The sequence below is a fragment of the Anolis carolinensis genome, chromosome 3, assembly GCF_035594765.1.
Source record: "Anolis carolinensis isolate JA03-04 chromosome 3, rAnoCar3.1.pri, whole genome shotgun sequence".
In the NCBI taxonomy this organism is placed as follows: Eukaryota; Metazoa; Chordata; class Lepidosauria; order Squamata; family Dactyloidae; genus Anolis; species Anolis carolinensis.
The window spans coordinates 252,009,862-252,025,674 of record NC_085843.1 but is presented as its reverse complement, the minus strand read 5'-3'; the positions used below and the strand labels follow the sequence as shown (position 1 = coordinate 252,025,674).

The following is a 15,813-nucleotide window of genomic DNA, read 5'->3' as shown; positions in this document are numbered from 1 at the left end:
CCAGCCACACTTGAGACAGGGGTGGGACCGAGAGCAGGGCCTCCTCTGAGGACCGCAGTGCTCATGATGGTTTGTACACGGAAATGCGGTTTTTCAAATAGTCTGGGTCTGAACCATTTAGGGCTTTGTAGGTTATAGTCAGCACTTTGTATTTAGCCCAGAAGCAGACCAACAGCTAGTGGAGCTGCCATAACATGGGAGTAGTTCTCTCCCTGTACAGTGCACCACTTAGTAGCCTGGTTACTGATCTCTGAACTAGTTGCAGCTTCCAAACTATCTTCAAAGGCAGCCCCACATTCCAGATGGAAAGTAACTAAGGCATGGAGTACCATGGCCAGGTCTGGCATCTCAAGGTATGGCCTTAGCTGCCGCACAAGTTTTAATTGTGTGAAGGTGCTCCTGGCCACCGCCAACACCTGGAGTTCTAGGGTTACTGAAGAGTCTAGGAGTACTCCCAGACTGTGAACCTGTGTCTTCAGGGGGAGTGTGACCCCATCCAACACAGGTTGTAATCCCACACCCTGATCTGCCTTCCGACTGATCAGGAACACCTTTGTTTTGTCTGGATTTACCTTCAGCTTATTAGTCCTCAAGGTGGCTAACAATAAATATAAAGCAATGGTAATCAAAAACAAAGTGAATACATTATATATAAAAATTATGTTATTAACTATTAAACAGTAAAATATTGAAATGTATGACGTTATACCTGCCTTAAAATCCCACTCACATCATCCCTAGCAGCCTGGCCATCATCATTCTTTAAATGCTTGGTGGAAGAGATATATTTTATCTTCCTTCTTGTTGGGAACACTGTCTCCCTAGGACAGTGGTTCCCACCTTTTGGTCCTCCAGTTGTTTTGGACTTCAAATCCCATAAATCCCAGCTAGCTCACCAGTTCAAAACTAAGTTCAAAACATTTAGAGGACCAAAGGTTGGGAACCACTGTTTTAGGAGGAGAATTCCAAAGTCTGGGAACAACCACCAAAAAGGCAGTCTCCCTTGTTCCCACCAAAGGAGCTTGAGAGGTTGGTGTGAAAGAGAGAAAGCCTCCCCAGATTATCATAGACATCTGATAAGAGAGATATGACCCTTCAAATAACCTGGACCCAAGCCATTTAGGTCAAAATCAGCACTTCGGATTATGCCCAGAAAGAAGCTGGCAGCCAATTGAGCCATTGCAACAGGGGATCCCACTTCACACAAAAAGGTTGGGAAATTTAGAAATCACAAATAGAAGTGGAAAATTTTGATGAATAAAATTCAGATGTATTTATGGGCAGATTAAAATAAATATTTTATTCTAAGGCACTGTGCTTCTCTAAAAGAGGTAGGAACATATGATCCATACTTCACATGGTGGGATATGGGACAAATTGTGTGGTTGCTTTTGCTCTGTCCGGGGTACTGAAATATTTATCTGTAATTTTCCACATTATTTTTGGAACCTTAATCCTAGCTAATAATCTTGTTTTGTTGCCTGTATCTAACATTCTTCTAGCCTGCTTTGAGCACAATGAGCATATTCAGCACAACTAAAAGGCAATTTCTTCATTCAGCTAGTTATAGGATGCATCTGTGTAGTAGAATTAATGCAGTGTCATCATCAGCAATCACTCATGTCTGAGTATGATTGCCTTTCAAGTGTAGGGTCTTGGTGGTGGGTTTGTAGGTGACTGTAGGCACCTATTCTTGATCCACAAGTTCTTTTGCAGTGAAGACATTGATTTCCAGGTGGAAGGCGGTTCCAGTCTGGGTTGGCTTGATGCGCCTTCCTCTTGACATGTTTCTCCCTTTCACCCTCTATTCATTCCTCTTTCTATTCCACAGCACTGTTGGCAACTGCTGGCCTCCAGTTAGAATGCTTGAGGGTCAGGGCTTCCCGGTTCTCAGTGTCTATGCTATTGTTTTAAGGTTGGCTTTAAGCCCATCTTTAAATCCCTAATGCAACGTAATACGTATTAACAGCCATGGATCGATGCTATGGAATTATGGGAGCTGTACAAAGGCCTTTACCCTTCTCTGTCAAAGAGTGCTGGTGCCTCACCAAACTACAAATCTCAGGATCCCATAGTACTAAGACATAGCAGTTAAAGAGGTATCAAATGGCAGTAATCCTGCATGTAGTGGAATATTTAGTGAACTAAGTTTGCTTATGGTTTCTGCTCCTTTTGGTGCAAAGTATGAAGTAATACTGACATCCGCTGGTCACTGGTTTAATTAAGTGACTGGTTAATTTTCCAAAATGAAGATGCATAACTGGGTAAAACAGTACTGTTCGATTATGAAACTAAATTTTGTGATTGTTCCCATATAACAATCGATATTAAGAAAACTGAATTCACACAATAAGGGCTACTTTAAAAATTACAATCATGTTTAAAGTAAAGGCAAAGGTTTTCCCTTAAGTCTAGTTATGTCCGACTCTGAAGGGTAGTGTTTATCTCCATTTCTAAGCTGAGGAGCCAGCATTGTCCGTAGACACCTTTACGGTTATTTGGCTGGCATGTCTGCATTGAGCGCCTTTACCTTCCCACCAGCACAGTTCCTATTGATCTACTTACATTTGCATGTTTTCAAACTGCTAGGTTCGCAAAAGCTGGGGTTAACAGCAGGAACACACCCCACTCCCCGGATTCAAACTGCCAACCTTTTGGTCACAAGTTCAACAGCTCAGCAATTTAATCTGCTGCAACACTGGGGACTCTTATAAATGTGCAATATATTTAAATTATGTTTACACAGCACTTATTTGAGAAACCACTATTCCTTTGACTTTGAGCTAATTTGGACAATAAAATATTATTTTACACCTTAACTAGAAATAATCATTTACTTATCTTTTACATTGGATTTAGTGGATGTTTCCATCTCCTCCTGTTTTTTGAGACATACAGTGACCTCTAGATATAAGTGGATAGAACAAATGATAAACAATATTCTCAAATGATTTAAAAATTGCTATATATTTCAAAAGTCAGAATATTTCTTTTTTAAATATAGAATAATAGAATCATAGTCCAACCTCCTGCCAAAAAGCAAGAAATCGCATTCAAAGCACCCCTGACAGATGGCCACCCACCCTCTGCTAACTAACTAAACTTAAACTGTAATTTTAGTTTTTGGATTTGTTTTGTTTTCACTACTGAATGAATCAGGCTTTATAGTGCTTAGTCAAATATTTACACATTTATTCTGCAGCAGATTCTCAATTGCCTTGTGTAAAAACAACAGGGCAGATATATTCTCAATAAGGGAAAAGGCCACAACTATATCTGATCCCCGAGACACATGTAAACAAGTGATTGCAGAAGGTCCAAAGTGATCACTTGTCCTATTCTGACTTTAAATAATCATCTTAAGCAAGAGCATTGTTTTCCAACATTTGCGGCTACATGGAAACACTACACTCAACACCTGCTGCAGTGGCAACTCTCCAGGCCCACCACGTTGAGTCTTAGATTAGCTTTAGGCCTAATTCTTTCTTTCTAATGCCAACCACAAAGATGTATTAAGTACTCCAGAACTGACTCAAAAACAGGCACTTTTGCTTGGAAAAAGACATCATCACCCACATATGGGATTGGAAATAGTGAATAAAAAGTGATTTTGCATATATATCTTGTCTAGTACAGAAATATTGCATCACAAAAACTAATCCAAATATACCTTATACTGCAAGTATTCTCTGGCTAAAATGATTAACTCCAATTTCTTCAGAGAAAGACCAAATCGTAAAGCTTTGCCTTGGTAGCAGTATTAAAAAAACCCAGTGCATATGTATTTGATCCACAGTGTTAAGGACTATTGGAATATTTTTAGGAATCATTTTTTTCTTAGCTATGGACCACTGCTTTCATTTTCAAATCAAACTGTTTTGTTTGGTTGAGACTCAATCTCCTACAATTGGCTAAGTCCAGGATGTGCTAAAATAACACTGGCCAGTCTTGGCATTGGAGAGTTCCTGACCTCGACAATTAGCAAGCTAGTGGAATTTATTAGTAGCTAGCAGATGCCAGGCATAACATTCTGTCTATTTTAACTGAACTAATTTGTCATTTCCACATTAAGCATGGCTTCCTTCATCCTCTTTATTTTGACAGCTGTCCTGAGACTGGAACACTGCAGCAGTCACATTAGATGGGCACAAATAATGGATGTTATGGATGGTATCAACTTGGTCTTAACAAAGCTTCCACTCATAATTGGCCTTTGAGCTAAAAGAAAGACCAGCAATGCCCTGGCTTTGCGTGGTGTGCCTAAGTTGAATCAGTCAGCTGTCAAACTCATTGTGAATTCTGGATTTAGTTAGTGTGTTCTGTTACTTCTCCCATTTCTGGTGACAATCTAAATTAGGAATGGGCAACTGGCAACTCCTGGGCTGAACCTGGCTTCTGACACCCTTCTAAGCCCTATTATAGCTTGGAGAGCTGTTTATATCCATGCTAAGCACTGTTAAAGCCACGAAGAGCTATTATGTCCCGTGCTTAGCAGCCCTAATAAAAAATTAACCAAGGCCTGTGATTAAAAATAAATTTCTCATCATTTCATTCATATGTAATTCATATGTAATGTTCATAGGGCAGTTTATATCTTGACCCTTAACATCTCTTTTTGGTTGAATATGCATGCAACATTTATACTTTGTCATCGTCTCCTCCTCCTCCTCCTCCTCCTCCTCCTCCTCCTCCTCCTCCTCCTCCTCCTCCTCCACCACCACCACCACCACCACCACCACCATTCTGTCCCGCCCTTTTCCCAGTTCAACACTCAAAGAGGCTTGTAACAATTAAAAATCAAAAAATTAAAAGTAGATTATTTTTATTAATTTATTTACAGTATTTATATCCTATACTTCTCACCCTGAAGGGGACTCAGGACAGATCACAGAACACACAAATGGGGCAAATATTCAATGCCGTTTATACACTGACAAGAAAGATAATAGTACATAGAAAGAGTAATATATATTCTTTTCCCATCTTCGGCATCTTGGAGGCTTGTGCTCAGTTCCGGTGGGGGGTTGGGGGTGGGGTGCTGTTTCTCCATCTCCCTGCCGAAAAGCTTTTTTTCGTAAACTTCCCCCTTGATCTAATCATTGGCAATTTTCTGGAATTTCCTTATGGGTGCCTTAAAATACCTCCCTGCTTTTAAAGCAGTACCTATTTATCTACTCACACTTTGCTTTCGAACCACTAGGTAGGTGGAAGCTGGGCTAAAGGCCAGGAGCTCACCCTGACCCACGCTTCGAACTGTCAAGCTTTCGAGTGACAAGATTTACTCCATCTATCATAAAACATACATATCAGCATAAAAATTATCAAGTTCCAGTGCATTATTTTGGTGGAATGTGCCTTTTATCATCAGTCATGGAATGTGTGTCTAAACAGAAAAGTCTGTACTTGTCTGTGAAAAATAAGTAGGGAGGGTGCTAGTCTGTTGTAGTGCATTCTCTGAAACCAACCTGAGTTAGCAATCTGGCTACAGCTCTTTGGACCAGCCAAAGTTTCTGTCTTTGAAGACAGACCCATGTAGAGTGCATTACTGTAATCCAACAGGATGTAACTGCGGCATGTGCCATTCTGGCTGGTTCTGACTTCTTAAGCAATGGGTGTAGCTGTCACACAAGATTTAACTGTGAATTTACTCCTAGCCACTGCAGAAACCTTGGTTTCGACTCAGAATTGATTCTAAGAATACATCCAGCTACGAAGTTGCATCTTCAAATGGAGTATAATACAGCATAATATCAATCCCTATTTCCTGATCTGCCTTTCAACTGAACATGAGCACCTCCACTTGTCTGAATTAAGTTTCAGTTTGTTTGCCCCCATCAAGTCCATTAATTGTGACAGACATTGTCTGGGACCAAAGCAGATTCATTGGCTTCTGGTGGAAAGAACTAATCATGTAAGAATACCAAAGAGTACCTTTCTCAATTCAAGGGTGCATGGTAAAGTTGTTCGGTACCTGAGGCGAAACAAGATTTGTATCACATTTTCTGGTAAATAAAAATACATTAATTATTGCGAACTAGCTAATTGCAGTCCTTTCATGATATCCCCAGAAGCCACTCGAAAGAGCTGTTTTGCTCTTAGATAATGAATAAGCCTTGTGAAATTGAGCTTTTATAAGAATGTTGGTCTCTAATAAGTGTCCTTGAGATTACAGTCCAAGAGAGAAAGGCTTTTAGAAGGGATTCTTGTTCATTTAATTGCAACAGGGTATTCCAGGTGATGTTCCACTTGATTAAATATTTGGGACAGCAATCTGATCCTTGATGTGGGCTCTTTTGTGCAGCATTTTTTTTTAATGTCAGGAGTGACTTGAGAAACTGCAAGTCGCTTTTGGTGTGAGCAAATTGGCTGTCTGCAAGGACGTTGCCCAGTGGACACCCGGATGTTTTGATGTTTTTACCATCTTTATGGGAGGCTTCTCTCATGTCCCCACATGGAGCTGGAGCTGATAGAGGGAGCTCATCTGCGCTCTCCATGGGTTGGATTCGAACCTGGCAGCCTTCAGGTCAGCAACCCAACCTTCAAGTCACAAGGCTTTACTCCACTGCTCCATCAGGGGCTCGTTTTAGCAAAATTGTAAAATGGATTGATTTGTCTCAGCATGTAGTACAACGACTTAAATATTTACCATCATAGGAATTACATGCAGTTGAAAATCATAACTGAAAATGTAGTATAACTCTTATTTGTTTATACTCAACACTCTGTTCCAGAAGATGAATGGTATTTGCATCTCAAAGTAACTCTGAGTTTGGGTTAAGACTTACCCAGATCACACAGAAAACTCAATAAATACAAAGAGATGTGAATTTCCTTCTTACAGCCCAGTACTTGTCATCACCAGAGCTTGGGCAAGATATTTTTTCTGTCTAGAGCTCCTAAAAGCATTAGCCACCACCAATTCCGGTCAAGTAAACTAAAGGTTTCTGTGAGTTGACTCTAACAATAGCATTATACAATCTTGCCTTTCTTCATAGTCCTTACAAATCTCAATCATAAAAAGTTATCAAAAAAATAACAAATTTTGTTTTCATATAATGTTTTAATTATGTTAAACCAGTGAATTATGGTGAACCAGTGCATTTATGGGCTATCACTTCTGAACAAAAAGGTAATTTTTAATCATTGGAGCAACAGCAAATTTTTAAAAGGAGCAGAGCTTTTGTTAGAACAACTCTTGGCATGTCTGTGTGAGTATAGTGCTCAGAAAAAAATATATCCTGGAAAGCTCGGCCTGATTCTGATTGATGGTTATTCTTTGAAGAAGCCAGACTGTGCTACATGTTTTGCACCTACGCTTCTAGTCTTGGAACCATTATTAGATCAAGGCACAGAAGGGGGTGATTTGATTTCACATTTCCCAGCGGGAGCAGTAATCTGATCAAGAAATCCCAGCAAGACGAAACACTAATATTTGCTTTGTGCATTTTAAGTGTAATCCGTTTATGTAAATATATTTTTTGGTGAATGTCTTACAGAATGTGAAATTCTTTGCTGCCCTCAAGTGGTTACATTTAAGATATATGCTCTCTTATTGATCAAACTAAATTGCGGTTTAAAATATATGCTTGCCACATCTGAGTACGTGGTTTTATTTGTGACTTTGTTCTCCAATCTACTATATTCAATATTGTGTAGAAGTAGAAACTGAATGTTAACATCTGGATTATTACAATCAACCCTCCACATTTGCTGGGGTCAGGTTCATGGGACACCAGTGAAAGTGAAAAAAAATACCTTTTTAAAAAACTTGAGAGAACATATCTTTATGAATATAAGAGCGGATTTGAGTCTCCTTATGGAGAAAAAAAGCGAGATATAAATAAACAACAATAACAACAACAACAATAATACAGTTGTTCCGTCCCCCAGGACGATGGTTTGCCTTACCTATTGGTCGTTTGTTTGTTTTCCCTCCTTTGCATTTTGTTTGAGCCTCTGGCTGCAAAAGCCTAGGAAAAGTGGCTTGGAATCTGCAAGAGCTGGCTGCAGTTTTCTTTGCAGTGATTGGTCAAAGAGTGCAACATCTTAGGACCGCCCTTTTTACCAGGGTCTAGTCTCCATTTTAGAGTTTCATTCTGGCTATAGTCTTCCAACGTGCTGGAGCTGTGCAAGGCTAACTGGGACAAATCATCCTCAAAACCAGGCCAATCTAAGCCTATCCAAATTAGATAAGTATTGAATTATATTGATCTGGAATAGGAAATCTAGTTAGAGGAGCAGAGTTATTCCATCGCTTCTAGAACTAATCTTTGCTGTAAAGATAGGGAAGGAAAGAGTTTCTCCTTCTAATATAGGCAGCGTGATTAGGGTATAGTGGTTTTATAATCACCTTTGCCTTCTGGAACCAGGGATAATTCTGTGACTAAAACCTATAGAAATTTGTTTCATTTTCTGCAACTTTAAGATCTGTGCCAGGTTTACAACCTTGTATGAATAAACATCCTTTTTTGAAGTTATCCAGACTCAGTCGTTCAATATCTATAGGACAGCTTATAGGGATTTGCAGTTCGCCCGGATAAAGGACAGCACGTTTCAGTTTTATAGCTTTTTATCGTCCGGCGGACGGCACAGTTTTGAGGTAGATCAGCGGTTTTTCCGCTTGAGCTAGCTTGCACAGCCTATAGTTTTTTATAGTTTAGGAAGTTTAGTATAGGCCGCGGCTTTTCCGCCTGAGCTCAGTCTGCATACCTAAAGACTCTACCAGCGTCTGAGGCAGTGGAGCCCGCTCTCAGACCTGAAGGAGTCAAATAGTGGGGCTCTATTTCCTTGCTATTTGGCTCGCGTGTGCGCACGTGGCCCAGTGGCTTTCTGGGTTTGCACAGGCTGTGCAGTTCCCAGCAACGTCCAGGGCTCCCTCGGCGGTAGACCTTGAGCCGCGGAGCACCAGCGACAGTTCTTTGGCTGGCTCTGAGGCGTGAAGCCCACCAGAACCAGGCTAGAACCTGGACAGGCCTGGCAACGCTGCTGCGAGTTCGGCCGGAGCACTCGGCCGGCTTCGACCTGCCTCATGGTCCGGCGGTGGTGACCTGCCTCATCGTCCTGCGGTGGTGACCTGCCTCCTGGTCCGGCGGTGGTGACCTGCCTCATCGTCCTGCGGTGGTGACCTGCCTCATCGTCCTGCGGTGGTGACCTGCCTCATCGTCCTGCGGTGGTGACCTGCCTCATTGACCTGCGGCGGTGACCTGCCTCATCGTCCTGCGGTGGTGACCTGCCTCATCGTCCTGCGGTGGTGACCTGCCTCATCGTCCCGCGGTGGTGACCTGCCTCATCGTCCTGCGGTGGTGACCTGCCTCATCGACCTGCGGTGGTGACCTCCCTTCACAGCGGGGAGGAGGCGTCTCTTCTCTCCTCCTTTCCAAAGCCAGCCTCGGTGCTCCTTCGGCGGCAGGCCTTGAGCCGCAGAGCACGAGGTGCTTGAAAATTTGGCGAAGTCGCCATTTTGGCAGTTTACGTCACTCGGGCAAGGGAGGTATCAAGTGGCAAGTTGCTGTCAGTTGACATTTTGCAGCTTGCCCACCAAAATCTGGCGCCAAAGGTCACAATCTTTGTAAAGTATAGTTACTTAGTGATATATATTGCTATGGTTAAGTGCTGTGAATTGTATTATATATTGAATTTGCTTTTATTGTAAATTTACTTGCAGGTATATTGCATTTGCCTTTGTTGTAAATTTACTCGCTATTAAGAATACATAATGTCTATGCAATTTCAAGATGATACAGATGGCGTACCTCCTTCTGAGGCTGAAAGTAGGAATGAAAGGCCCCAAAGGATAAAGCACCCTTCAGCCAAGATGCTAGCCCATCTAATAGATGAAAAGGAGCTCCTCCATGTGAGGTTAGGTTCGGCATGGGAGCGAATTGTAACATTAATGGACAGAATAGAGAGCTTGGGTATCACAAGGGTGCCAGCCATATTACAGACAGACCTCGAAGAAGCCTTCGGTATTTGGAGGGGTTTGGTGTCTAAGATAGTCCAGGTCCTCGAGCGCATTAACGCCAAGGATTCAGAGTTAGAAATAGTGAGTGTCTTAGCTGACACTAATGAGAAAGAAAATAAGGTGAGGGCAATTCTAGATGCCTTGGAATTTAGTTCTCCATCTGTTAATCTAAGGTCTGAGCCAAAAGGAAATCAGTCTTCCTTAAGCAGCCATGAGACCAATCTTTTAAAATCACCTGCTGTGGCACTTAGTCTTAAGTCCAACCGCTCTAGCCAGGTATCTAAACTAAGGGAGTGTGCATCATCTAAACATAGCCACTCTAGCAAGTCTTCTGCTGCTGGGAGTGCCATCTCTTCCCTAGCTGCCTTGCACATTAAGGAGGCTGCACGTCTAGAGCTAAAGAGCAAGGTAGCGGGGGCGGAGGCTGATGCTAAGGCAGCTGATCTCACCCTTCCCTTTAAAGAAGAAGAGCAACGACTGCAAATAGAACAGGCCCGTAGACAAAGCGAAATGCAAATAGAACAGGCCCGTAGACAAAGCGAAATGCAAATGGAACAGGCCCAAAGACAAAGCGAAATGCAAATAGAACAGGCTCGTATAGAGATGCTTAGAATAAAGATGGATGCCGCAGCCAAAAGGGTAAGGGCTGAGACTTTGGCCAAGGCCCTAATTGAGCCACTCACAGAAGAAAATGTAAGCCAGTTACCAATACAGGACCCTTCTTCCAAGGTGCTTGTGCATCTTAATAGCTTAAACAGCCAGTTTTCGGATGAGGAACAGGAAGACTTCTCTCCTTACCCAGAGCAGGGCCCCAAAGTCACGTTTGAGTTTCCTGCAGAGCAGAGCGTCATAGCGGGGAGCTCACCCTTGCTCGAGCTACCTGTGCCTCCTGCTAAAACCCTAGGTCAGTCAATCAGGGCCTCAAGGCCGAGCGCTAGTTGGCCCCTACAGACAGCTGCACAGGGAACCATCGATTCGTCAGTGGTCGATGTCATCCCTCCAAGAGGCCAAAGGTTGACGCAAGGTACACGGTGGGAGTCCACTCCACAACAGCAAACTCCTCAATTGTTCCCTTCGACGCCAGAGTCCCAGCTTGTCTCCATCATCAGAAGCCCCAGAAGAGATCTTAAGGACAAGGGTGTCGAAAAGTTTTCGGACAAGCCTGAGGAATTTCTTCTCTGGAAGGCCACCTTCCAGAGAGCAATCAGAGACTTAAAGTTATTGCCGGAGGAAGAACTGACTCTTCTGGCTGCATGGTTGGGCCCAGCCTCATCCTCACAAGTTAAGAAGATCTACGCAGCCCACGTAGCCGATCCCGACAAAGCCCTGGAAAAGGCCTGGGCCAGGTTGCAGCAGAGGTATGGGGCCAGCACAGAGATTGAAGCATCTCTTATGGACAAGCTCCAAAGGTTCCCAGCTTTAAAACTCAAAGACTTCAAACTCTTGTGGGACCTCAGCGATCTCCTTACGGAATTAGAGTCGGCCAAGGAGAATCCAGAACTGCCCGGTTTGAAGTGCCTCGATCAGCACCTGTCCCAGAGGCAGATCTTGACCAAGCTGCCCTTCACTTTGCAAGAACGCTGGGGACAGGAGGTCTTCAACTACAAGGAGGCCCACTCCCAGGCATACCCTCCATTTTCTCATTTGGTCCAGTTCATCACCAGGGCGGCCAGAGAAAGGAATGATCCGCAGACGGGCCTCCCCACCTTATACCAAGGGACCCAGCCAGAGAAGGCACCTAAAGTGGACAAGAAACCATCTAGAGAGGCCAATAGACCTGTCAGCGTAAAGGCAGTCGAAACTCAACACAAGACTGATGAACCCAGGTCGGAGGTAAAAGAGTTGCTTTGCCCTATTCACCAAAAGCCTCACAGCTTGGCCAACTGCAGGGAGTTTAGTAGAAAGACATACAAAGAAAGGCAACAGCTAGTTCAAAAGCAGGGAATCTGCTTTAGATGCTGCGGAGCAACTCCACACTTTGCATCCAACTGCAAAGAAAACATCAAGTGTGAGAAATGCAACAGCCTCAAGCATTGCACCGCAATGCACAACTCCAATATCATCTCCCACCCCAAAGAGAACGCTTCACTAAAAGAAAAGTCAGCAGTCGAAGACACCGACAAGCCAGCCGCACCAGAGATGCAGGTGGAAGTTTCAGCAGTCGCCTGTACAGAGCTGTGTTCTGACTCGCACCAGTACAGAGTTTGTCATCCTATCTGCCTAGCGGATGTATATCCAGCCAAGAGCCCTTGGCTTAGAAAGAGACTCTATGTGGCCCTGGATTCACAGAGCGACGCCTCCCTGGCTACTCCAGAGTTCTTCCGCATGTTTGACCTTAAAACCAAGATGGTCGACTACACTATGACTACGTGTGCAGGAAAAAAGAAGTTGCAGGGTCGCATAGCATCTGGCTTTGTTGTCTCCTCTTGCGACCAGAAGAGACAGTTCAAGTTGCCAGACCTGATTGAGTGTTCCTCCATCCCTCGGAACAAAAAACAAATTGTAACTAGAGAAGTTGTGGAGGCTCATCCACATTTGCGACGGTTAAAGAATGCTATACCAGCCTTTCGGCCAGATGTGGACATTGCCCTTTTGCTTGGCTCGGACTGCCCGAGCTTGTTCTGTGTGAACGACCAAGTTAAAGGACCTCCAGGTGCACCTATCGCACAACAATTGCCATTAGGCTGGACAGTCATAGGCCCAGTGTGCATAAACAAGATGCACCCACCATCGTCGTTGGACTCCAATCAAGCACAGGTGCTTAAAGGTGGACGTCCTACACTTGTGCGCAGTTGCCTAAGTCATATCTCAGTCTACTGCCAAGCAATAACTCCAGAGTATTCCTCCATCTTCAAAGTCTCTGAGAGAGACGAAGCCACAGCGCTCTCGAAAGATGAGCAAAGGTTTTCGGACATTATGAATGCTCAAGTCTCACGAAGTGCAGAGGTGAAAGCCTGCAAATCAACCACAGAAATCAAGATGGGCCAAAGATCTTACCTGGAACTACACCGCTTTGAGCATTTTTTAGAGTGGCGCAGTCCTCTTAGAGCAGTTGCTAGGCTTATACATCGCTTAGTCTGCAAAGATAGTCAGCCTTTGCAAGTTCAGGACATACTAAAGGCTAAGGGAGTAATACTCAGGTCAGTTCAGAGGCATGAGTTTAGTCAAGAAACAGCCAGGTTAGAACAAGGGCTTAACACCCCCAGCCGGAGTTTCTTGCGTGAGCTGAACCCATTTCTGGATAAAGAGGGCATTTTAAGAGTGGGAGGAAGGTTAGCCAAGGCTAAACTCAAGGTGTGCGTAAAAAACCCCATCATCATACCCCCTAATAGTCACACTGCATTGCTGCTCGTTCGGCATCACCATGAAAGGATCCATCATCAGGGTAGAACTCTAACTGAGGCAGCCCTTAGAAATGAAGGTCTGTGGGTAGTTAATGCCAAAAGGTTGGTCAACAGTTGTATTTTCAAATGTGTCAAATGTCGGCGACTCAGACGAAACTGTCAAAGTCAGTTGATGGCAGAACTACCTCAGGACAGGACTTTGACAGACCCCCCCTTTTCCCATGTGGGAATCGATGTGTTTGGTCCTTGGGAGGTTGTCACTAGGAAAACCAGGGGTGGTGTTGTAAATAACAAAAGATGTGCGGTTTTGTTTACTTGTTTGTCAGTACGAGCTGTCCATATAGAGGTTGCAGAGGGAATAGACACTTCATCATTCATAAACGCATTGAAAAGGTTCATAGCCCTCAGAGGGCCAATTAAGTCAATTTGGTCGGACTGTGGCACCAATTTTGCATGTGCAGACCTTAGCCAACCACTTCTGGAAGAGGTGGAAGGCCGAATACTTAAGCCAGCTTCCAACCAGAAGACTCTGGCAAACCCCAAAGGACAATGCCAAGGTGGGAAACCTTGTGTTGCCAAAGGACAAAGACTTGCCCCGCTATGCCTGGCCTATGGGCATTATACTAAAGACCTTTCCTTGCCCTGACGGTAAGGTTAGAAAAGTTCAAGTAAAGACTCATAGTAAGGACAAAATGTCTGTCCTGGACAGACCAATTAGTGACCTCGTGTTGCTTATTGGAGATGTTTAAAGTTTTATACTGTTGTATTGTTGTGTATACAAAGGTGTTTGTATGTTTTTGATTGGTAAATTCCCACATCCTGGGAATTTAGCGGGGAGTGTTCCGTCCCCCAGGACGATGGTTTGCCTTACCTATTGGTCGTTTGTTTGTTTTCCCTCCTTTGCATTTTGTTTGAGCCTCTGGCTGCAAAAGCCTAGGAAAAGTGGCTTGGAATCTGCAAGAGCTGGCTGCAGTTTTCTTTGCAGTGATTGGTCAAAGAGTGCAACATCTTAGGACCGCCCTTTTTACCAGGGTCTAGTCTCCATTTTAGAGTTTCATTCTGGCTATAGTCTTCCAACGTGCTGGAGCTGTGCAAGGCTAACTGGGACAAATCATCCTCAAAACCAGGCCAATCTAAGCCTATCCAAATTAGATAAGTATTGAATTATATTGATCTGGAATAGGAAATCTAGTTAGAGGAGCAGAGTTATTCCATCGCTTCTAGAACTAATCTTTGCTGTAAAGATAGGGAAGGAAAGAGTTTCTCCTTCTAATATAGGCAGCGTGATTAGGGTATAGTGGTTTTATAATCACCTTTGCCTTCTGGAACCAGGGATAATTCTGTGACTAAAACCTATAGAAATTTGTTTCATTTTCTGCAACTTTAAGATCTGTGCCAGGTTTACAACCTTGTATGAATAAACATCCTTTTTTGAAGTTATCCAGACTCAGTCGTTCAATATCTATAGGACAGCTTATAGGGATTTGCAGTTCGCCCGGATAAAGGACAGCACGTTTCAGTTTTATAGCTTTTTATCGTCCGGCGGACGGCACAACAGTAGAGTCTCGCTTATCCAACCTTTGCTTATCTATATTATTCAATGTAGTCTTCCTTTTAGTAGTCAACTTTTTGTAGTCAATGTTTTCGATACATTGCCATGTTTTGGTGCTAAATTCATAAATACAGTAATTACTACATAACGTTACCTTGTATTGAACTGCTTTTTCTGTCAATTTGTTGTAAAACATGATGTTTTGGTGCTTAATTTGTAAAATCATAACATAATTTGACATTTAACAAGCTTTTCCTTAATCCCTCCTTATTATCCAACATTTTCGCTTATCCAATGTTCTGCCGTTTATGTTGGATAAGCGAGACTCTACTGTAATAATAAAAGGTAGGTAAAGGTTTTCCCCTGACATTAAGTCCATTTGTCTCCAACTCTGGGGGGTTGGTGCTCATCTCCATTTCTAAGCCGAAGACCGTTGTCCGTAGACAAGGTTATGTTGTCTGTAGCCTACAAGGTTATGTGGCCGACATGACATGCTTGGAGTGTCATTACCTTCCTGATGGAGTGGTACCTATTGATCTACTCACATTTGCATGTTCTCAAACTGCTAGGTTGGCAGAAGCTGGGGCTAACAGCAGGAGCTCACCCCACTCCCACTCCCCAGATTCAAATTGCCAACCTTTCAGTCAGCAAGTTCAGCAGATCAACAGTTCAACCCACTTTGTCACCAGGGGCATAATATTAATATTTAGGTATTCAAGCCTGTCTCAGGCTGGTTCTACACTGCCTTATTAAATCCAGATTATCATCTTTGAACTGGATTATATGAGTCTACACTGTTGGGGAATCTGAGCATGTTAGGCTCAAAAATAACCCTCAATTAGGGTGATTCCACAAAAATATAGCAAAGTACCAAGAGCAAACTCCTTAACCAGCAGAAACTTACATGTGGCAAGAAAGGTTAGCTTTCTAATCTTTAGGGTGGCTCAGAATTGCAG

At 43.2% G+C, this 15,813-nt stretch overlaps 1 protein-coding gene across 2 annotated transcripts in view; it reads left to right on the top strand.

The window, feature by feature from the left end:
* Positions 1-15,813, top strand: part of col4a4 (collagen type IV alpha 4 chain) — a 100,466-nt gene that overhangs the window by 23,249 nt on the left and 61,404 nt on the right. The window lies entirely within an intron of this gene.